A 25298-nucleotide genomic window follows, 5' to 3' on the forward strand; every position below is an offset into this window, starting at 1 on the left:
CTTAAGCCAAGTGTATCAATGAAGAAGACAGACTGAAAAAAAAAAAAAAGAAAGAAAAGAAAAAAAAAGAAAAAGGAAGGAGTAGAAACACAGCCTTATTTTATCTTATTTATTTATTTATTTATTTATTTATTTATTTTTACTCAGATTGACAGTGTAAATTGTCCTGAAATCACTGGGTAATTAGGGAACCTTCTGCATGGCCCTGAAGCAGCAATCTTGATACTAAATAATTAATAATGTTCTCTTCAAGGTATGAGTGATAATCCCTTGATTGAAATGTTCCAGTTTCATTACGTTACTAAATAAAATGAAACAATAATTAGAACACTGTGCAAGGTAAGGGAGGTCTGTATCATTATGTGTTTACATGTAGGGAAGCAGAAGAATTAATCAAATGAAATGTGAAATTATTATGGATAATTGCGGGCATATGGAAATGATCAGTTGCTAGCAATCAGAATTTTGTAAAGGGACAATACATGTGCTTATCTTTCCTTGATAATGCCATGAAATTTGGAGTTCTGAGTTCTAGTACCTACAATTACAGTAAAATCTTTATTCTTTTTACAGATCTTTGAGAAGTGCTTTTTGAAAATTTGAACATTTCTTTTAGAACTCCATTCTCAATTTCTCTTGTGAAAATTAGTTTTTTTCCTTCATTTCATTCCTATATACCTTCTTTATATTTTCCCAGATGATTTTTTTCATTTTATTTTCTTTTCAGTGTTCCAGAATTCATTGTTTATGCACCACACCCAGTGCTCCATGCAATATATGCCCTCCACAATACCCACCACCAGGCTCACCCAACCCCAACTCCTCTCCCCTCTGAAACACTCAGTTTGTTTCTCAGAGTCCACAGTCTCTCATGGTTTGTCTCCCCCTCCAATTTGCCCCAACTCACGTCTCCTCTCCATCTCCCAATGTTAGGCTTCTTTTATCCTTATCCCATATTCTTTTATCCCCAGCAATACCTTAAAACTGCCTTATATATTTTTTTGTGAAGGAGAGAGCCCAGCAGAGGGAAGGATAGAGGGAGAGGGAGACAATCTCAAGCAGGCTCCACACCTAACATGGAGCCCAACACAGGGTTCAGTCTCACAACCCGGAGATCATGACAGAAGCTGAAATCAAGAGTTGGATGCTTAACTTACTGAGCCACCCAGGAGCCCCATAACTGTCATATATTTTATTATTGTGGTCTCTCCTCAGACTTAGTACTATGACCCACACATATTTTGTCATCCGTAAGTGCTTGATAATGTATGAACACAATCAAATGACAAACATTATTAAATACAAATAATGAAAATAAAACTATGGGTTCTATTTCCTAAGGATAATGATTGAAAATTAAACAAGTCATTTACCTAATGTAAAAAGTAACTACTTTTATTGATCCATTAGATAAATAGTCATTATAAGATATAGCTAAGGCCCTTCCAGAAAATTCAATGTACAGTAATTGAAGAGCTAATACTTGTGACAGCAGAATAGAAATTCTCTTGATAGTCATCACCTATCAAGCTCCAGTTTCATGCTCTTAACTGCTGGTGGGACATCTTAGTCACTTAAGAAAGAAATATTTGTTAAACATATATGTATAGAACTATGCTGTATATTTTCAGAATTCAAAGGATAAGAGAGTTATTACAAATGGCCCTGCAAGTTTTATATTTCCCAACTGTAGGAAGGGGGAGATGGATTTATTTATATACAGAATTGTTCTAATTTCTTTCTTAAAAGTTTGATAGAGTTCATCAGTAAATCCTTTGGGGCTTTGAATTTCTCTTTCAGAAGGTTATTAATTATTTATTCATTTCCTAAACACACTGTACTCTTCTTTAGGGACATAGCCAATTGAAGCTTAAATCTATGGTAAATTAAAATTAAGTGGTACTGCATTATTGTCTTTTAAAGAATTCCATCTGTCATGACACACATTTTATTGATCAAAGAATACGGTCCCACCCAACTTCAGGGAGTAGTGAAAGTATAATCCTATTAGATGCCTGCTATGTGCCTGAAAGAAGTAAAACTATAAATATTGGTGAGTAGGAGATAGATACCACACCATCATTGACTTGAATGATCATAAAAAATTTCACGTGATATTTGAATATTTTAAAAATAGCTAGAAATTGGACAAAAAAATTACGGAGATGCCAGGGAGAAAGATGGAAAACCCACAAAGTTACAGAAACAAGAGGAGTTCAAATAACTCAAGGTGAGTTGAAACCACCACTATGAAATATCATCATCACGTAATATAGAGACTGTATGATTATCTACCCCTCCTTTTCAATCTAAGATTTTCAGGTTTGAAAACTTGGAATTATTTGAGAAGCACTATTAACATTTATAGTTATTGCTTCTGTGTTGTTTTAATAGCTTCTTAAATGGATCTAATATTACTTTTTTTGAAAATATTCACTAATAATGTCATTTTTCCAAAGTGTTTTTGGGTAATTTCCATGCTGAAGAACAGTAATTATTCTTGTTAATCTTTTGCGTCTGTTGCTTAGTCTGTGTCAAAGAGCCTTAGTATGTTGATTATTAAAACTATTTAAATTTATTTATGCACCATTTTCCATAGCCAAGGAGTTGATTTCCTTATTTTAGTAACAAAACATGTTCATTAATAGCTCTTTTTTAATTAATTAATTTATTTTTATTTATTTATTTTTTAAAGATTTTGTTTATTTATTTGACAGATGGAGATCACAAGTAGGCAGAGAAGCAGGCAGAGAGAGAGGAGGAAGCAGGCTCACAGCTAAGCAGAGAGTCCGATGCGGGGCTTGATCTCAGAATCCTGAGATCATGACCTGAGCTGAAGGCAGAGGCTTTAACCCACTGAGCCATCCAGGTGCCCCAATAGCTCTTTTTTTTAATGTTCTTCACCTGGAATACCCATTTTTCCTTTATACTAGTCCATGGAATGATCCCATTCATAGTCTATCCATAAAATAATGTCCATATTGCCTCAATATATTTCCTTTCATTTGTATAAATAATAACAAAGGAAAAGAGCTTTAATGAATTGCTTAATATATACTAGTTACAAATGTTATCTTTGATATATTCATATTTTCATTTGAGAAAAGGGAAATCTGAAGTTTAGAATCTGAATACCCAAAAGTGATAGAGGTCATATAGCATATAGCTGGCATTTAATTCAAGCCCATGTAACGCCTAAACTTGATTAAACATTGTAACAGCTCCTAAATTCTTTCAAAGTAGATGGTCTATTTCTGAGTTTTCTTTTCTGTTCCATTGATCTATGTGTCTGTTTTTGTGCCAGTATCATACGGTCTTGATCATTATAGCTTTGTAATATAACTTGAAGTCCCAACTTGTCATGCCTCCAGCTTTGCTTTTCTTTTTCAAGATTGCTTTGCTATTTTGGCTCTTTTGTGGTTTCATGTAAACTTTCGAATTGTTCTAGGTCTGTGAGAATTGATGGTAATTTGATAGGGATTGTATTAAATGTGCAGATTTCTTTAGGTAGTATAGACATTTTAACAATATTTATTCTTCCAATCCACGAGTATGGAATGTTTTTCAGTTTCTTGGTGTTATCCTCACTTTCTTTCATAAGTGTTTTATAGTTTTCTCAGTACAACTATTTTCACTCTAGTTAGTTAGGTTTATTCCTAGGTATTTTATGGTTTTTGGTGCAATTATAAATGGGATCTGTTCCTTGATTTCCTTTTCTGCTGTTTCATTACTGATATAGAAATGCCACAGATTTCTGTATGTTGATTTTGTATCCAGTCACTTTACTGAATTTGTGTATCTATTCTAGCAATTTTTTGATGGAGTCTTTCAGGTTTTCTACATAGAGTTTCATTTCATCTGCAAATAGTGAAAATTTGACTTCCTTGCTGACTTGGATGTCTTTTATTTCTTTTTGTTTGATTGCTGAGGCTAAGACTTCCAGTACTATGTTAAATAACAGTGGTGAGAGTGGACCTTCTGTCTTGTTCCTGAACATAGAGGAAAAAAATAGAGGCAAATCAAGAAACCAACTCTGAACTGTAGAGAACAAACTGAGGGTTGCTGGAGTGGATATGGGCAGAGGTTGGGTTTAACAGATAATGGGTATTAAGTAGGCATTTGTTGTAATGATCCTTGGGTGTTATACGTGTCAAATCACTAAACTCTACACCTGAACTGGTATTGTACTGTATGTTAACTAACTGAAATTTTTAAATAAAAACTTGAAACTACAGAAAAAAAAATGGATGGTTAATTATTTTACGTGAATGCGGATTCTTTTTTTTCTCTTTTTCACGTACATATCTTTTCTTCTCAAGTAACCTATAAACATTTCAAATCCAGGGACATATCTTTCAATTGTTTTGTATCCCCAAACCAATGAACATGGTGGAAATATATGAGGACCAAACAAATGAGATGATCAAAGGCTTTTTATTTTGAGCTTAGAGTAGAAAGGAAGTCAGCCATCATCACCTGAATTTTGACAGACTGAAAGAAAAGTAAGGATTGGGAAAGCTTTATAGTAGAAAAAAGGGTACACTTTGGTATGCCCTGAGTAGAGGCTGTTGGCATGGGGAAACTGTAGGAGGGCAACTAAATGTGAAGTATACTGTGGACTTTTTAGAGGTGAATATTTGTCTCTTTATGGTTGATCCTAAGTTAAAAACAGAGACAAAAATTAGGAAACCTTTCAGTTATTAATCAAGTCTTGGCCATCTGAATCTGATTGTTTGTTTAGCTTACTAGTTTGTCACCAGAAATGGAAGTCTGCCTTTCTGGTTGCTTATTATAGATAAGGGGTTGGTTATCTGGGCAGATGGCTGCAGGTTGTGGGTCAGAGTTCTGTTTTTATATTTGGTCAATCCATTGTCCATTTACGTATTCAGTTTCTCAGCACTATGTTTAAAAATTGAGGACTATCAGGAAACACTTAATAATTTTAATTTGGCTGTGCTCTAAGGAAAATGAAATAAATCAATGATGTCTTGTAGATTTTTGCATGCATAGGTGAAATAGCTCTGTTCTATCCCTGATTTTTAATGTGTTGGTCACAGAATCCATCATGTATGGTTTCTTCACTGCTGGATAATTTCCTACCTCTTTGAGAAAATAAGAAAAGAGATGGAGACAATCTTTGCTTTGAGGAAAGCAGTTATTATGGGCTAACAAGTCCACTTTCAAGTTGAACTACCTGAATTCCAAGCTTGATCCTGAATTTTACATGCTATATTATTTGAAATTGATTACTAAATATCTTTAAACCTTCATATCTTTATCAATACATTAGAGATTATTATATTAATTATCTTATAGGGCTGCTATAACAAATAGGAATTAAGAATTTTAAAAGCCCAAATAATGACTTGTTTATTGAATTTCCTCATATGCAATTCAAAACAAAAAAATTTCTAAACAATAAATTAATTGGAAAAACATCTGACACAAGTTTTATTTTTATTATGATAAATAATTATATGCTACTATAAAAACCTTAAATATCAAATAATTTCCTCATTCTCTATTGGGAGGGAGTAATTCAGTCACTGCTGGTGCCCTAAGCGCATGATTACTGTACCTATGATGCAATACAGTGTTCGTGGGTATTAAAATAAACATGACATTCTCAGTTGGTTGAACCACTACCTTTGGCTCAGGTCATGATCCCGGACTTCCAGGATTGAGCCCTGCATCGGGCTCCCAGCTCCTTGGGGAGCCTGCTGCTCCCTCTGATCTTCTCCTCTCTCATGCTCTCTCTCACTCATTCTCTCACAAATAAATAAATAAAATCTTTAAAAAAAATAAAACCCTTAGTAATAAAGAACTCTTAATATTATTATGACATTTCATTTTTACATTTTTGAGATTTCATGTACTCTTATAATGACAAATAATGAATACATACATAAACAATTACAATGGGTAGCTATAGATCTATTGTATTTAAATGGAACTCTACTTTCTAAAGTTTTTCAGAAAAATTCTCATGTTAACACATAAAATAAAGTTCCTGTTAAAATCATAAAATGGGGAACATTTGCTGTTTTTAAATCAAAAGACCTTTTAAAGTCACCAAGAAATGGAAAAGAACTCATGACATTCTTAAGGGTCAACTCTGTCTTGAACTGCTTTAAAAAAAAAAAAAAATGTAAATTTTTTTTTTTTTTTTTTTGCTTTTAACCAGAAGATTTGAAAACCTCAGTTAAAGATGTAAGGGTTATTTCATAAATGTAGAATAATAAGCCATAATGATGATGTGCAGTGTAACTAAAACACACATTACCACATTACCCTGCATAAGAAGGAATTGACAGCAGAATAAATGGAAAAGTTATAATTTTAGAATGACCAAATGCCTATATCCTTAAAGTAAGTTATTTCAAAAGAATTTTATTTTGCTATGATATTTTCTCAAACAAGTGAAAGATAGTTTTAATTAAAATTTTCATGACAAAAGTATAGTGTATTTTTAAAATTATGTTTTCCTCTTCATTTTTGCAAAGCCCTTTTGTTTTAATACTCATTTAAATAAATGCATTCCCTATTATTTTGATGTTGTGTATTTTCATTAATTCCTGTGCTGATTCTTCAATTATTCATCCACTGGAAATAAATAATATTGAGTACCTACTATATGCTAGCTACTGGGCTGAACACTTGAGATATAATGTTAAATATCATGGGTATTTGTGCCTATTCTACAGGATAATAGTTAAATAGGAAATTAGAATGTAATGTGATTGGGATTGTGATGAAGAAAATCCTACGTGTGGTGAACCACATAAGGGAAACCCTAATACAAACTTGAATATATGTGAGTGGAGATCTGGGGCTGCAAATGGGTCTGGGGCAGAATGCTTTCTGGAGTTAACACTTTTGGTGAAATTTAAAGATTGAACTATGAAAACTTGGAGGGAATAGTATTCCAGATTCAGAAGAAAAAAATGTGGAAAGGCCCAAAGGTAAATGAGAGCAAAGAGGTAAATTGTAAGAAGAATGAAATTTAAAAGTTTATTAAGAATCAATTTGCATAGGGCCCTGCATGACATTTAATTGGCTTTGGATTTTATCCTGTGGTCAAAGGTCAGCTTTTAAGATATTTTATTAAAGTCTTTCAATTAAATGTTTAATTGATTTTGTAAAAAAAAAAAATTATAATACCTGTAAGTTATCTCAAGTTTTGAGGGTAGTTATAGAGACTAGGTAGAGTTTATTTTTCTTTTTTGTTTTTGTTTTGTTTTAGCCATTTAAAATATTGCTTAAAAATATATGACTTTGCATGTAGCTTATAAAATATTGAGAGGATTAGATAACAAAACTTTAAAAGAGATTTTGTTCCACTTTCTTGTTTTGAAAGCTTTCTAAGATTAGGTCTTTGGGGACTAGAGGAGGTGAAGTTGCTGTGAGTATTCAAAAATTACTAGGACATTTCAGGTCAAATCACTGATATGTGCTTCCAAACACTATGTGCTAAATATTGATACAAATTCCGATGGTATATATCCAAGAACAACAGGTGAACTTTGTTCAATATTTGATGTTGTCTGCTGCATCATTGATCAATCTAGTAGATAATGCTTGCCTTCAGCAATGATAGAATAGTCTGTTACTTATTTAGTGTTGGGGGTTAGAGAATGGGCAAGCCTTAAAATATACCTTTTGGAAATGTTATAAAAGCTCAAATACTTACTACTGGTGTTATTGTTTGTTTGTTTATTTAGGTTAAATGGAAGTATCTTACCCATGTGGCATAATGCATGATACCAAGATTACCATTACCATAGTATTCCTCTACTTATAACATGTAATGGGTGCTGTCAATTGAAAGAAAAATACCAGAAGTTATAAGGGAATTCTGAAAGTTCATAAGGGGGATAGGAGATCAAATTTAGAATATGGTATAATGTAATTATATTTATCTTAAGGGTATTTTTATATTATATGTGTTTTCAGAGTCAAAGTAAATTTAAATGCTAAATTTAAATTTAATGTTAAAATTATGTGCCAGGTAATAAAACCTGCAGCTAAGAATCAAGATTCATTAAAAGTGGGAAGACTAGTTTTCAAGCTCTGTCAGGAGTAGATTTTTAGAATGGTATACTTGAAAGTCATAATCTTTGGGAAAATTAAAATAAAGCAATATTTTAAAGAGGTTTTTGGGAGAAATGGAGAATATCATCCCTGAGGATTTTCCCTACTTAAAAAAAAAAAAAATTTGGAAAGAAAGAGATTGCCTTATTTTTTCCTCAACATAGCTCCCCTCCCCTTTTTTTTTTTTTTTTTTTTTTAAGATTGGGATCAAAGCATGAATTTGAATGGAATTGTTAGGCTATTCATTACTGAATCTGAATATTCTGAATATGTTCTGTAATTATTCAGTAACTTTTACATGAGATAAGGCCTACATCATCAAATTTGGAAGATTAGCAGTGTTTATTTATTTATTTACTTATTTGAGAACAGTGTGTGTGTGTGTATGTATATCTCAAGCTCCTACAGACATGCCAGCTGTTGGCTTGAGAAGAAATATGATGACTTTGAAGATATAGCTTTTGAAGAACCTGATTGACATTGCTTTCCTCTTCAATCTTGTTTTAAATTAATGAAACATTGTGGCAAAATCAAATGATTTTAAAAAATGTGCTTACAATTAAAATTGAAGAAATTAGAATGCCTGTTTCTGCCAGACACCAGTTTAACAACAAAATGTATTTCCATGCTACTAAGGGTGGAAATTGAAACTGTCTACAAATGCTTTATTAAATGCCTAATAAGTACATGTGTAGCTGGAGAAGGATTGGGATACCACTAGTACACCAGACTAGACTATTTCATTTGAGTAGCTAGCCTGCTAAGCCAAGAATGAAGGGCTGAATTGGTGAGAGAGGGAAGGGATTGGTATTTGATTTACAGGGAGAGTTTAGAGGGCAAATTTCAAAACAGAACTGTGACAGTGGGAGACATATGTTTGTAGAAATCTTATCAATGGAGGGTGCTGAAAAGAGAAAGGGCAAACAAGACAAACATCACCTACAGAGAAAACTACCTATTGTAATTTTTTCTTTATTCCATGAAAGTACTTAGTTACTTATCAATCCCAATCTAATATTTCTCTTTGGGACAATTTGGGTTAATCCCATCAGCTTTTCCTAATCTGCTTTCTATTACCTACTTGCACTCTTTTTCATTCATCCACATGTTCATTCATTTCATCATTTTTCCACTGTCAATCATCTGCAGAGGACTTAGGGTGGAGGTACACAAACATTTATAGGAAGCCATTTTCCTTAGGACAAATCTCAATTTCATAATGTTGCCAAATAACTCCATAGGGTATACAATTATTATTTTTGCAGAATTTTAAGCCTGACTCCATTTTCTGGTATATCCACAAAATTAAAAAACAAAACAAAACAAAACGTGGATTCTTTGGATTTCAGACCCATTGATATAGTCTAAGGATTGGTTAGCATTCAGCTATATTTAGAAAATAATTTTGATTAAGAACCAATTTCCACCATTATAAAAATGTTTCCTTCAATTTGTTCATATCACTTCTGGTTGATCCTGATGATGGTAATGAAAGACTAATTAATCAACTATTAATTAGTAGTACTTACTCATATAATTTTTGTGACCTTATATTCTTAATGAAAATAACTTAAAATTAAAATGTTGACCACGTCAAGGATTCAGTGGCTTTTTGTACCAGAAATTGCATTTAATTTTTCTCTCTGTGGCCAAATCAAAATAGTGTTCTGTCTTCATCTATACTAATCCTCTGCATCTTTTGAAACTGGTGACCTCATTCTACTTGAACATTCTTATCAGTTTTCATACCCCAGCATATATTTTTTACCTACTCCTAAATTCTTTTCATAGTCTTCTCTTTTCCATATGGGACATAAAATTCAGTTGTGTTTCAATGTTCTGTTATGAACCCTATTATAATATTTTCCTGTATATTCTCTCTGTGGTTCTCACCTATTCCAGTTGCTTTTATTAAGTTGACATGTGTATGTGCTGATGATGATAATTCACAAATTTCATGCTTAATATGCCTCCAAAACTTGCATATATAATTTGTCATTCAACATCTCCACTAACAATACCTTATGACCTCAAACCAAACCAATCCAAAATCAAATCCATCTTCTCTCTATTCTTCAACCCATATTCCTCCATTATCCACTATTTTGTTCTCTAAAATCCTCAGATCTTCCTTGATTCCTTTCTAATTGAAGTATAATTAGCATACATGTATATTAGTTTCAGGTATATAAGATATTGATTCAACATTTCTATACATTACTCAATACTTACCACAAGAAGTGTAGTCACCATCTGTCACCATACAATGTTATTACTGTATTATGGATTGTATTCCCTATGTTTTAGTAGTAAACTCTGTGACATAGATTTTATATATGGAAGTGTATACCTCTTAATCCCTTTTGTTTTGCCATGCCACCACCCATCCCCCTCTGGCAAATGCCAGGTAATTCTCCATATTTAAGAGTCTGCTTTTGTTTCTTTCTTTGCTTATTCATTCGTTTTGATTTTTAAGTTACACATTTAAATGAAATAATATGAAATTTGTCTTTCTCTGACTTATGTCACTTAACATAGTACTCACTAGGTCCACCCATACTGTTGCAAATGACAGGATCTCACTTTTTGGAGCTGAGTAATACTGTATTGTATGTGTGTTTGTGTGTGTGTGTGTGTGTGTGTGCATGTGCATAGATGTGTGTATGCATATACATGCATACACATACACACATATGCATATATGTGCATGCATATATACATATACACATATGTATGTACACAGCACATGTGTGTATGTATACATACCACTTGTGTGTATGTATACACATATACTCCACTTTTTCTTTATTGATTCATGTATTGATGGATCCCTTCTCTTCACATCCTTGCTAGTTTGTTATTTCTTGTCTTTTTGACACTAGCCATTCTGACTGATGTTGGGTGATAACCCATTTTGGTTAGATTTGCACTTCCCTAATGATTATTACTGTCGAGAATCTTTTCATTTGTGCATTGGACATCTGTATGTCTTTGGAAAATATCTGTTCAGGTCTTCTGTCCCCTTTTAAGTTGGAGTTCTTATGTCATTTTTGTTGAGTTGTGTAAGTTCTTTCTATACTCTGGATTTTAGCTCTTTATCAGATATATCATTTGCAAATATCTTCTCTCATTCACTGAGTTGTCTTTTTATTTTGTTGATGATTTTCTTTGGTGTGCAAAAGCTTTTTATTTTGGTATAGTGACAATTAAACAATTGCTTTCCTTGCCTCAGAAGACCTAACCATAAATATGTTGCTAAGGGAGATGTTCAAGACGTTACTGCCTATGTTTCCTTTCCCTTTTTTTTTTTTTTTTAAGATTTTATTTATCTATTTGAGACAAAGAGAGAAATCATAAGTAGGCAGAGTGGCAGGCAGAAAGAGAGGGAGAAACAAGCTCCCGAATGAACAGGGAGCCCAATGTGGGACTTGATCCCAAGACCCTGAATCATGACCTGAGGCAAATGTAGATGCTTAACCAACTGAGCCACTCAGGTGCCCTGCCTATGTTTTCTTTTAGGAAATTTATAGTTTCAGGTCTCATATTTAGGTCTTTAATCCATTTTGAGTTTATTTTTGTGTATGGTGTAAGAAAGTGGTCTGGTTTTCCCAGCACTGTTTATGAAAAGACTGTCTTTTCTCCATTGTATATTCTTGACTTCTTTGTCAGAGATTAACATACCTTCTACTTATAAGTTTACTTATGGATACTTTCCTGTTCTATAAGCCTCAACTGGTACTAAAAGATTGAGAGACTGAGACCATACCATGCATATTTTAAGACCACAATGCTATGAAGCTTGAAGCCAATCACAAGAAGAAATTTGGAAGTTCCTCAGATACATGGAGGTTAAAGAACATCTTATAAATGAATGAATGGTTCAACCAGGAAATTAAAGAATTTAAAAAATACATGGAAGCAAATGGAAATACAAGAGGTCAAAACCTTTAGGATGCAGCAAAAATGACCCTAAGCAGGAAGTATATAGCAGTGCAGGCCTTCCTCAAGAGGCAAGAAAATTTCAATTATACAACTTAACTTTACACCTAAAGGAGCTGGAAAAAGAACAGCAAATAAAGCCCAAATCCACCAGGAGAAGACAAATAGTAAAGATTAGAGCAGAAATCAATGATATAGAAACAGAACAGAACAAAAAACAAAAACGAACAAACAAACAAACAAACAAACAAAAAACCAAAATAGTAGAACGGATCAAAGAAGCTAGCAGCTGGTTCTTTGAAAGAACAAACAAGATTGATAAAGCCCTAGCCAGACTTATCAAAAAGAAAAGAAAAAGGACCCAAATAAATTCATGAATGAAATGCAATTGTAAGAGAATATTATGAGTAATTGAATGCCAACAAAAATTGAATCAGAAATCAAAAATCTCCAAACAAACAAGAGTCCAGAGCTGGATGGCCTCCCAGCAGAATTCTACCAAACATTTAAAGAAGAATTAATATTTATTCTTCTGAAACTCTTTCAAAAAACTGAAATGGAAGGAAATCTTTCAAACTCATTCTATGAAGCAACATTACCTTGACCCCAAACCAGAAAAAGACCACACTAAAAAGGAGAATTGGTAACCAATATCCCTGATGAACATGGATGTAAAAATTCTCACCAAGATACTAGCTAATAGGATCCGACAGTACATTAAAAGGGTTATTCGCCATGACCAAGTGGGATTTATTCTTGGGCTGCATAGGTGGTTCAATATCTGCAAATCAATCAACACACTATACCACATTAACAAAGGATAAGAATCATATGATTCTCTCAATAGATGCAGAAAAAACAAAACAAAACAAAACAAAAAAACAAAAAACATTTGACAAAATGCAGCATCCTTTCCTGTTTAAAAAACACTTGGGGTTCCTGGGTGGCTCAGTGGGTTAAAGCCTCTGCCTTCAGCTCAGGTCATGATCCCAGGATCCTGGGATAGAGCCCTGCATTGGGCTCTCTGCTCAGCAGGGAGCCTGTTTCCTCCTCTCTCCCTGACTGACTCTCTGCCTACTTGTGATCTCTCTCTGTCAAATAAATAAATAAAATCTTAAAACAAAAACAAAAACAAAAACAACACTCAAAGAACAAATAATCTAATCAAGAAATGGGCAGAAGACATGAACAGACATTTCTGCAAAGAAGACATCCAGATGGCCAACAGACACTTGAAAAAGTGCTCCATATCACTCAGCATCAGGGAAATACAAATCAAAACCACAATGAGATATCACCTCACACCAGTCAGAATGGCTAAAATTAACAAGTCAGGAAATGACAGATGCTGGCGAGGATGCGGAGAAAGGGGAACACTCCTACACTGTTGGTGGGAATGCAAGTTGGTGCAACCACTCTGGAAAACAGCATGGAGGGTCCTCAAAATGTTGAAAATAGAACTACCCTATGACCCAGCAATTGCACTACTGGGTATTTACCCTAAAGATACAAACGTAGTGATCCGAAGGGGCGTGTGCACACGAATGTTTATAGCAGCAATGTCTACAATAGCCAAACTATGGAAAGAACCTAGATGTCCATCAACAGATGAATGGATAAAGAAGAAGTGGTATATATACACAATGGAATACTATGCAGCCATCAAAAGAAATGAAATCTTGCCATTCGCGATGACGTGGATGGAACTAGAGGGTATCATGCTTAGCGAAATAAGTCAATCAGAGAAAGACAACTATCATATTATCTCCCTGATATGAGGGAGAGGAGATGCAACATGGGGGGTAAGGGGGTAGGAGAAGAGTAAATGAAACAAGATGGGATTGGGAGGGAGACAAACCATAAGTGACTCTTAATCTCACAAAACAAACTGAGGGTTGATGAGGGGAGGGGGGTTGGGAGAGGGGGGTGGGGTTATGGACATTGGGGAGGGTATGTGCTATGGTGAGTGCTGTGAAGTGTGTAAACCTGGGGATTCACAGACTTGTACCCCTGGGGATAAAAATATATTATATGTTTATAAAAAATAAAATTAAAAAAACAAAACAAAAACAAACAAACGAACAACAACAAAAAAACCTCGACAATGTAGGAATAGAGGGATTATACCTCAACATCATATAAACCATATATAAAAGATCAGCAAATATCTTCCTTAACAGGGAAAAACTAAGAGATTTTCCCCTAAAGTCAGGAACACAACAAGGATGCCCACTCTCACCACTGTTGTTCAACATAGTACTGAAAGTTCCAGCCTCAGCAATCAGACAACAAAAAGGAAAGAAAAACGATCCAAATTTGCAAAAAAAGTTAAACTTTCACTCTTTCAGATGACATGATAATCTATGTAGAAAACCTGAAGGACTCTACCAAAAAATTGCTAGAACTGATATAGGAATTCAGCAAAGTCATAGGTTATAAGATCAATGCACGGAAGTCTATTGCATTTCTATACACTAACAATGAAGCAGCAGAAAGGGAGATCAAGGAATTGATCCCATTTGAAAATTGTACCAAAACCATAGGATACCTAAGACTAAACCTAACCAAAGACTTAAAGATCTGTATAATGAAAACTATAGAACACTCATGGAAGAAGTTGAGGAAGACACAAAGAAATGGGAAAACTCCCCATGCTCATGGATTGCAAGAATAAATATTGTTAAAATGTCTATGCTACCCAAAGCAATCTACACATTCACTGCAATCCTTATGGAAATACCACCAGCATTTTTCACAGAGCTGGAATAAAACATCCCCAAATTTGTATGAAACCAGAAAAGACCCCAAATAGGCAACGTAATGTTGAAAAAGAAAACCAAAGCTGGAGGCATCAAAATTCTAGACTTCAAGCTGTATTACAAAGCTGCAATTATGGAGACAGTATGGTACTGGAAAAGAAACAGACACATAGATCAATGGAACCGAATAGAGAACCCAGAAATGGACTCTTAGCAATATGGTCAACTAATCTTTGACAAAGCAGGAAAGAACATCCAATGGAAAACACAGTTTCTTCAACAAATGGTATTAGGAAAACTAGACATGCAGAAGAATGGAACTGGACCACTTTCTTACAGCATATACAAAAATAAACTCAAATGGATGGAAGAACTCAATGTGAGACAGAAATCCCTCAAAAACCTAGAGGAGAACACAGGCAGTAACCTCTTTGACCTGGCCACAGCAACTTCTTGTTAGATACATCTCCAAAGTCAAGGGAAACAAAAGCAAACAGGAACTACTAGGACTTCATCAGGATAAAAAGCTTTTGCACAGCAAAGGAAACAATCAACACAGCTAAAAAGCAACAAATGAAATGGGAGAATTTATTCACAAATCTCATATATGATTAAGGAGTAATGTCCAAAATCTACAAAGAAGTTATCAAACTCAACACTCAAACAACATCAACAACAAAAACAGTTAAGAAATGGGCAGAATGGACATTTCTCCAAAGTACACACACACATGACCAACAGACACATGAATAAATGCTCAAGATCCCTTGGCATCGGGGAAATACAAATCAAAACCACAATGAGATACTACTTCATGCTAGTCAGAATGGCTAAAATTAACAAGTCAGGAAACAACAGATGTTGGTGAGGATGTAAGAAAGGGGTACTCTTTTAAGCTTTTGGTAGGAATGCAAAGTGATGCAGCCACTCTGGAAAACATGGAGTTTCCTCAAAAAATTAAAATTAAAACTACCCTACCCTACCCAGAAATTGCACTATTAGGTATTTATCCATTGGATGCAAAAATAATGTTTCAAGGGGGCACATGCACCCCAACAGTTATAGCAGCAATGTACATAATAGCCAATATATGGAAGAGCCAGATGTCCATTGGCAGATGAATGGATAAAGAAGATGTGGTATAGATATTCAATGGAATATTACTCATCATTAAAGAATAAAATCTTGCCATTTGCAGCAACATGGATGGAACTAGAGGGTATCATGCTAAGTAAAAATAAGTCATTCAGAGAAAGACAATTACCATATTATTTCACTCATGTGGAATTTAAGAAACAAAACAAATGAACATAGAGGAATGGAAGGAAAAATAAAATAAGGTGAAATCCGAGAGAGAGACAAACCATAAGGCACTTAACTATAGGAAACAAACTGAGGGTTGCTGGAAGGGAGGGGACTGGGGTTGGGGTAACCGGATGATGGGAAATAAGGAGGGCATGTGATGTAATGAGTACGTAGTGTTACATGCAACTGATGGATCACTAAATTCTACTCCTGAAACTAATAACATACTACCTGAACTAAATTGAATTTAAATAAAAAATAAAAATAAATAAATAAAGTCTATTTCATCTGATTTAAGTATTGCTACCCTGGCTGGCTTTTTCTTTACTTCCATCTGTATGAATTATCTTTTTCCATCTCTTTACTTTCAGTCTCTATATGTCTTTAGGTGAAGTGAGTCCCTTAAATGCAGAATACTACCCCTCCTGCCCTTAATGATTAATTGTTCCCAGGTTGATTCTATCAGTCTTTGGGTTGTTTTCAGAGTTAGTTACATAGGTGTAGCTATTATATCACTGTATTTGTGGAACCAAGTGACCTTAGCGTCTTAATATCTTGTCATCTTCCCTGAACCAAAGAAAACTTCCTTGATTTTTTTATTTCTCACCTCCAGATGGAATCACTACATCTATTTATATATTTCTCAAATATGTTCACTTTTCTTCCAAAATTGTGGTTAATGCCACATATTCTTTCCTGGGTTTTTGCATTCATCTGCTCAGTATTTTCCAGTTTTGTTTTCCTATTTATTTGTCTTGCTCCCTATTAATTATTCTTACTTAATCTGCTCATTTCCTCTGATTTAAAGATGTCATTAGCTCTATTTGTTAACTTTAACATACAGTCAATATCTTTCATAATTTGGCCCTCGCTTATACGTGCAATTTTGCCTCCTGTCCTTCCCATCTACTTTAATGTTCAGCTAAACTGAGAAAGTTGCCATCTCATGCATGAGCATATCCTTGCTAGCTTCCTGGACTTTACAAATGATTTTCCTCTAACCGAAACTTCCATTTCATTTCTTAACATGGCGAGTTCTTATTTAATCTTGAGCTTTTGATTTAGAGAGCAAGTCCTACAAAAACCTAGGCTGTTTCTCTTGGTACCTCCTAAGAATTGCTCCAAAACCTTTTTTTCCCCCTCTGTATAAGCAATTATCCTATAATCTGGAAATATCTTTTAAAAAATATTTTTACTACAAATTGTTGGAGGGTATGCACTTGGTCTTATTCGTGATTGCAATCACCAAAATATGAATATGCTATAGGTACAGTAAGTGTGTTAAATAAAGGTGGTCATTACAATCAATTACCGCATAACTAAAATTCAGCAATTCCTGCTAGCACAGATGGAACTTTTGCAAATATTAAGAAAAACAAGCAAACAAACCATCTTCAGGACCTAGAGATGTAACGATAGTTGAGCAAAGCATAAGACAGATTTTTAACCCCAATATCCTACTTCACCCAGGGGTTAGGAGGAGTTTTGAAGGATAAAATTGATACAACCAAACACACAGTTCATTCCTACTGGTTTTATCTAGCACTTGATGAAGGTGTGAGGATATCTGTGCACAGGTAAGCATGAAATACATATCTAACTCATGATGGAGCAATTAAGGTAGTTGATGGATCAGTCTAAGTTTTGAAATTGGCATTGAGTGGGGTCATTATGAATTATACCTATTTATCTTTGGTAATCTCAGAGTTGATTTCATTATTTCAGCTTACTTTTGATGTTTCTTCTAACTTCAGTGTCCTACTAATAAGAACAATCTGAAATTCAACCAATAATCAAGTTTATTTTAAAAGTCTATCCTTCCATTAACACTCTTGATGGAGAGTACTTTTACGATTATTCCATGTCAGAGGATTAGGCAGGCTCTAAATCCAAGGACATGTGTCCTTATAGAAAAGCTATGTGAAAGCCCAGAATCAGAGGAGAGAGGGCTATGTGAAACAAGCAGAGATCACAATTTATGTAGTGGCAAGCCAAGGAACACAGAGGATTATTCTCCCAGATGTCCACCACAGCTTTTCTCTCTTTCATAATTTCCTGTATTCTTTCTTACTTGCTAGAACCTAAGAGGCAGGCTTCTAAAATATATAGTTTTTTTTCTACTCACTGTTACCATTTTCTCTTAAACCAACTTTTTTTTTTTTTAAGATTTTATTTGTTTACTTGACAGAGAGATCACAAGGAGGCAGAGAGGCAGGCAGAGAGAGGAGGAAGCAGGCTCCCCACCGAGCAGAGAGCCTGATGCGGGGCTCGATCCCAGGACCCTGGGACCATGACCTGAGCCAAAGGTAGAGGCTTAACCCACTGAGCCACCCAGGCGCCCCTCTTAAACCAACTTTTATCAGGTTTTTGCCTCAACCACTATACAACAAACTGCTTTCTCAAGGTCACAAATGACCTATGTTTTTATTTCTAAAGGTTAATTCTTTACTCTTGACATCTTTTGTCTCTTAGGAGCATTTGCTTTACTGAGCATTACTGCTTCAGTTTGGACACTCTAAAATCTCTCTTGCTCTCTTGTCCCCTGCCTATTAATTTGATGTTGGTTTTTTTCTCCTCTCTAATTCACTCAAATGGTGAATTTTTCCAGTTGTATAGCTTGAGACACCAATTACATGTTGATGACTCTCAAACTCAGACTTGAATGCTAGACTTATCAGCTGTCTGATATTTTCACTTGGCTATCTGTTACATAGCTCAAAATAATTCTGAATTCTCAGATTGTTACATTTCTTTTCCCTTACTCCCCCTCACCCACTCCCCCAAAAGACAACCACATAAATAAGAAAACCACACAAATCACTCTACTCTTACTGAATTCATGTCTTTTTTTCTCTTTTTTTCCAATTCTTTACAATTGCTCAGATCAAAGAAATTTGAGTCATTGGAGAATTTTCTATTTCTCTCAAAATCCACATACTGTCTGACAGGCAATCATGTTGAATTTATATTTAAAATATGTCTCACATGTGACCCTTTCTTTTCTTTGCTGTCACCATAGTTGGGGTCATCAACATCTCTCTCTTATCTTACTTTAATATATCTGTTCTATCTCTTACCCATTAGTCTGTTTTCAGCAGAACATCTAGAATGATCATTTACAAGCAAATATAATCATGTTATTCCTCTGAACAAAACCCTAAAATTGTTCTTCCTTTTACTGAGGGGGAAATCCAAAGTCCTTACAGTGACTGACAAGGTAGTAGCTAGCTGATCTAGGCCTCCTTACCTCCTATTCTCATCTCTTATTTCTCTCTGCTCTGCTGGTCCTGCATTAACTACACTTGTTTTTGCTGCTTTAGGGTCTTTGCACCAGTTATTCTTGCTGGGTGGCTCACATCAATACCTCCCTCAACTTTTTCCTCAAAATTCACCTTATCAAAGAGATGTACAACTTATTTAAAATTGTACCACTCTCCATTTTCAGTTCCTTTATCTTAATTACATCTCTCCTTCCAATATGCCACATTATTCTTTAATTAATTATTTATTTATTAAAATTGTATTTATTTATTTGACAGACAGAGATCATAAGTAGGCAGAGAGGCAGGCAGAGAGGGAGGGGAAGTAGGTTCCCCACTGAGAAAAAGCCCAATGCGGGGCTCAATCCCAGGACCTTGAGATCATGACCAGAGCCGAAGGCAGAATCTTTAATCCACTGAGCCACCTAGGCGCCCCACATTATTCTTTATTTAGGGTACTTATTTATTACTTATTGTCTGGTTGAATGTTAACGAGACTAGAGATCTATGTTTTATTTACTTGCATACTCCAAGTACCTAGATTAATGCCTAGCACACCATAGGCATTCAATTTATATTTTTTTAAATAAATTAATAAAAAAATGATCAGTAATAGAGTTTAGTAGTAGTCTCATAGTGGATGCCTAGAATAATGATATTTGCTAATTTTTATATTTACTTATGCAGAAGATTGCAGAGAACAAAAGTCATCACAATAATCACAATCACTATTGTTTATAGTGCTTTTCAGGATCTCTGGGGTTCTTTTATATAATTCAATTTGGTACTATGTTATAGGCATCTATAAATAAGACAACTGATGTTTCCAAGATTAATAAGTTGATCCGGCTTAAATAACTTGTGTGGTGGTTAGAGCTCAGAGTGTCACCAGATCTGAATGAACTGAAATTCCACTTTATTCTGTGATATTAGCACTTTTATAAACTCTCAAAGAGCAGACAGGAAGTTTCTTTCTTTCCTCATATACATATGCTCCCTCATATGTAGCCGAGTGTTATCTATTTATGTGAGACAGCAGCTGTTCATCCAGTTCTGAATATGTTAGTCTAGATTTGTTAAAACTACCACTGATACTGTTATTGTTTTCTTTCCTATTGTCATCAACTTCTTTTTTAAAGCAATCTGGGACACATTGAGAAATATTACTAAGAAATAGTTCTGCAACTTAAGAATGGCACTTCAGAACTAAGTACTTTAATATTTCACAGACGAGTATACTAAATGCATCAGTTTCCTCAGGGCTATAGTTAGACTCACAGAAGTGACAATATGCTACTCTATAATATGTCTTGAGCTTTATTCATATTAGTCTTTTTATGTAGGTGGCTCAGAAATCATTGTGACATTCACCTTAAAGAGGATTCACTGACTTTGCCTTATTTACTTGTTTTTTTTTCTTTTTTTTTTCTTTTTCTTTCTTCCTTTTTTTTTAAATACATGGGTTGCTGTTATATGAAGCTGGTTTTCTTCAATTTTCTTTTCCATATATTGGTATGGTATTTCTTTCTGAAATTTCTTTTCCCAAAAATGGTTATAATCATACATTTTATGAATTGGGCTCCAATTCAGATTTACATTCCTTTAACAAATTTTCTTTATTTTTTTTAAGTCAGGTATAATTAACACTGTTATCTTAGTTTCAGATACAATATAATGAGTCAACAATTCAATTAATCTGTTTAAAGTGTGTCTGCAGGGGTGCCTCGGTGGCTCAGTGTGTTAAGCCTCTGCCTTCGGCTCAAGTCATGATCTCAGGGCCCTAGGATCCAGCAAGGCATTGGGCTCTCTGCTCAGCAGGGAGCCTACTCCCCCACCCCTTTCTGCCTCTTTGCCTACTTGTGATCTCTCCTTGCATCAAATAAATAAATAAAATCTTAAAAAAAATAAAGTGTGTCTACGTGACTTCAAACTCTTGGATAGGAAAGAAAAACCTAGCATCAATTTGATAGAATGTCCTATATTTAAATACCATTTAGACCTTGTGGAGTTTCCCAGCTGTGACACAAGAAGTAATATGAAAGATTGAGGAAATGCTATGGTCACCATAATTTAATTTCAAATGTTCACAGTTTGAAGTCCTCAGATTAAATAAATCACTTTCAAAGGATGACATGTGTTAATTACAGACTTCGAAAATTAAAAAAAAAAAGTGATAGCTCAGGTAGAGCACAGATATGTTTGTCTTAAATTTGGGGAATATTTGTTTAAAGAACTCAGGTTGGATAAATGGACTGTATTACTTTTCACACTGGAGATATTTACCAGTGGTGCATTATGTAAAGATAACTGAGAATCCTTACATTAAGTTTAGTGTTTCAAATCTGAACCTACACTTTATGCCTGTGTGGAATGAGAGGGGAGAGCTGAGGATGAGGATATGGATAAATGACATTTTTTTTCCTCAAGAGACCCAAAATCTTAGGGTAGTTGTTAAACTACTTTAACTGACTTGAGCCTCAAATATAAAGAGTTGTCACTTTTATGAAAAAAAAAAAAAAAAAAGACTTTTAAAAATTTATAGTAAAATCTTTTATTTGCTCAAGAAACATGATCTCATATGCAAACAGTGATTGAGCTCTAACATTGGGGGACACTGAGATGTAATTAACTTATCCTACAGACATTATTCTTTAGCTAAGAATTTAATTGCTTAGAATAAGGTGGTATAGTTGATAAAGTGTCATGGTTGAATATCAGTCTAAAAATTGAAACCTCAAATTGTCATTACCAACTTATTAGATATTGTGGTACATTCTTACAGGTGTTAGCTAGTTTGGCTTTTGGATCTCAGTCTAACCAGAAAGATATGAGACATCTACATTAGAAATAGAATCTTATAATTCTTTTTCAAAATACCAGGGAAGTCTACAACATAGGAAACAGAAATCCCCAAGAAATGTGAGTTGTTCCCACCCAAAGAGAAAACAAACATTTAACTAAAGGCTGCATATATCAGCTATGAAATTACTGTGGAGGAAATTTCATGTAAAATGGAAAGTGAAAGATAGAAGTTGGGTAGGAACACTGAGGAAGACTATTCCTACATATGTAATTCCAGTAAATCTGATCCCTGTCATCCTCAATTTATATAATGAGTTGTTGATTAGAAGAAAAGTCTAATGAAGCCAAACTGTAGAACCTGAGAATTTGGATCCACAAATATAATCCTTCATGTGGATATTTTGAAACAACTTTAATGCTTTACAACTGACGGAAAACTCATCTGGCAGTCATTAGTATAACTTTTTAAATAATATACACAGAAGTTTGCTTATTATACTGCGGCAATTATAAAATACAGACTAGCTCCTAGTTTGTTGAATCCTAGCTAATAAGACAAGAATATATTAATTAGATAAGCAATTCATTTTACCAAGCTCACTTTATTTGTATTGCAATTGGTAGAGAAATTTCTAGCAGAATTATTTCATATGAGAATTTTAAAAGTGAATGAAACTTTAGATTTTGTTCCATAAAAAGGGAGCAGAACACCAAAATCAGAAGAAACACATATAAATTAACTTTAACTTTACCTAAGGAATCTAGGAGAATAAATAGAAACATTCTGTGTGCTATAAAATAATAAGAATATGACCAGGTACTAGACAAGTGGAAACAAATATTCATAGTTTTATTAAGTAACATCATGAACATATTATAGATTATAAATTTTTTTAAAAAATTACTTCATTCTTCAAAAAAATCTATGTAAGAATTTAAAAATAATAGGCATTATGAAATTTATAAGAAAAAACAAACTTTTTACAAAGATAAATAAACACTTGTTAGGGAAATAGAAGCTCTTGGATAGGAACTTTGAATGAATAAAGATTTCAACTCTTATTAAATTTATAAATTTAATAACTTTCCAATTGCAACCCCCATGTAATTTTTATGGTCAATTGAAAAAAATTATACTAAAGTTAATCTGGAAGTATAAATTGTTTATATATTTGAAGGACAACTATGCTTCTAAATATCAGAATATATTTAGAAAGTTACAATAACATAAAGGGTATGTAGTAAAAACTAAGCATTGACCAAAAATCAATATTTCGAGACAGACAGACAGACAGACATCCCCCCCCACACACAACTTAACACATAGCTATACATGAATTTTCATTGAGTATTTGATGAATTTGACCATTAAATGAGCAGGGCAAGGATTAGTTGGTTATTGATTCTTGGAATTATAATATTTAAAAACATTAAATAATATCCATATTTCACTTCACATACAGATATAAACTGAAGAAGCATTTACACTTAGTTGTCAATTTGGAAATGGAAATTCTAAACCAAAATGTCAATTACTCTTGTCATTTTGGAACATGAAAGTCCTTTCATGTTTCCATGAAACATGATTTCACTGATTTTATGCTTTTCCAGCATAAAATCAGTGAAAGAAAACACCAGAAACAACAGCAACAAAAACACAAGGAAAGAAGCAAGTTTAGCTTAAAATTTAAAGAAAATCATCAGTATACATGATAAATTAGATATGATGTCAAACACTAAAGACAGGAGAAAGACCCGGCAAAGGTTAAAGTTCGTCATAAATAAAATGTGATTATAGTTCTGTAAAAAAGATAACAATTCCAATAGAAAAATGATCAAAGCTCACAGAATATTCATAGAAAGATAAATGTTAATTAATGTTCTAAGTGTAAACTTTTTGTATTCTTAAATTTCTGGAATGAGAAAAAAATCAAAAGTATCATATTAAGAGTCTAAATAAAATATAAAATAATAGTTAATTTTTAATTTTCAATTTGACCCAGAAAAGTGTATTGCTTTCTTTATCCTTATATAACATGTTCACGTTATTTCTTATCCAATGATAATGAACCAATAAAACCCAGTTGGCATACTTTTCCTGTTAGTAATATGTTTTACTTCAGGAAACAAATACATTCTTTGTAGCATTAATAAACTTCAGTATTTTGGGTAATGGAACTAGTAAGACTTGTGACAGAAATTTCTATCACAATCAACATAAGCTTACTTCATCTTCGGCTCCATTAAATCAGTATATCTGGATCATGTTTTCATGTTTATTTATTATGCTTGAAAACTTCAAATATATGTAAAATTTATACTGCGAATTAGTCATAAACACTTGTCAAAGAGAGAGGTATTAATCTGGGTTTGACTTCTTTTCAGGACACCACATTAATATTTTTAACTATGAAAGGTAAAAACAAATGTCTGGGCTTATATAAAGCATAAACATAAAAAATTATAACTGCATTTTAATCAACAACATTTTTACAATGCAAAATATGTCTCTGTGTACCTTTCAAACTACAATAAATTGGAAGTACATTTTTCTCCTTCTAGTTATATATTCATTAGGTATAGACCAGTCTTGATAATTATTTACATTGATATTATACTTAGCATTAGAGATCTTCATAATGATTGACCTCCAGAGTTAATGGTGAAGAATTTTTCCAATTTGCTGATGAAAATGTTAAGGTTAACAGAAGGTCTGTAATTTGTTCTAAATCATCAGACTCCCAGGTGGTACAGCTAAAACTCAAGTCTCCTTGTTCTTAGTTTGATGTTCTTAGCCAACTTTAAATATAAGGTTTTATTTAACAATCTTTTACTCAATGCCAGCCTTGATAGAAAGAAACTTAGCAGGACTGAATATTATTGAACTTCAAATTGGCCCAATTTTCCCCCATTATTTCTTAAATGTGCTAACATACATATGAACAAGATTGTCATTAAGGTTCTTTTGGTGACACTCAGGAGCCTTTCTGTAGACATTTATATGGGTAAAACAGTATTTTTTACATCACTAATCCTCTCAAGGAGTATTTGTTGTATACCAACTATTAGGAACAATTTTGGTACAGAAGATAGTGACAAACAATTATATTTATAGATATTAAGTGTTACTGAAGTCTGGCTT

The sequence above is a fragment of the Lontra canadensis genome, unplaced genomic scaffold (genome assembly GCF_010015895.1).
Source record: "Lontra canadensis isolate GAN:19392208 unplaced genomic scaffold, GSC_riverotter_1.0 scaffold1, whole genome shotgun sequence".
Lineage (NCBI taxonomy): Eukaryota > Metazoa > Chordata > Mammalia > Carnivora > Mustelidae > Lontra > Lontra canadensis.